We start from the raw sequence: 641 nt of genomic DNA on the forward strand, positions 1-641 counted from the left end.
TTCCCGGATTCCTCGGGAGACATTGCTCCTAATATTAACGGAATCCTTTTTAAATTTTTTAAAAAATTTTATTTATTTTTTGGCAGAGGACCAAAAGTTCTTCACTACTGCCCGTGGGGTTTCTCTGGTTGTAGTGAGTGGGGGCCACAGTAGTGGTGGCCTGTGGCCTTCCCGGTGCAGTGGCTTCTTTATTTAGGGCATACGGTCTTCAGCAGTTGCGGCCTGCAGGCTCTTTGGTGCGGGCTCAGTAATTGTGTCAGGCTTAGTTGCCCTGCAGCATTTGGAATCTTCCCGCACCAGGGTTCGAACCGTGTCCCTTGCATTGGCAGGCGGATTCTTCACCACTCAACCACCAGGGAAGTCATAAACTTGTTAAACCAGGGATGATGCGTAGATGTCACAGCTAGGGGCCTTAATTTAACTCCTGGCTGCTTCAGATCCTCTGTGAGACCACAAGCCAGTTTGCCTTCTCTGAGCCTCAGTTTGTACATCTGTACAATGGGGAGCTTGCTTTGGTAGTGTCTGAGGGTACAGCTGTGGCTGCCTTGGCCTCAGGGTGGGGCAGACTTGCCCTCTCCACTACCCTCCACCTGCTTTCTGAGAAGCCCTACGCTGACCTCTTTCTCCTCCCAGATTGTGAA

The sequence above is a fragment of the Capricornis sumatraensis genome, chromosome 20 (genome assembly GCF_032405125.1).
Source record: "Capricornis sumatraensis isolate serow.1 chromosome 20, serow.2, whole genome shotgun sequence".
Taxonomy (NCBI): Eukaryota; Metazoa; Chordata; class Mammalia; order Artiodactyla; family Bovidae; genus Capricornis; species Capricornis sumatraensis.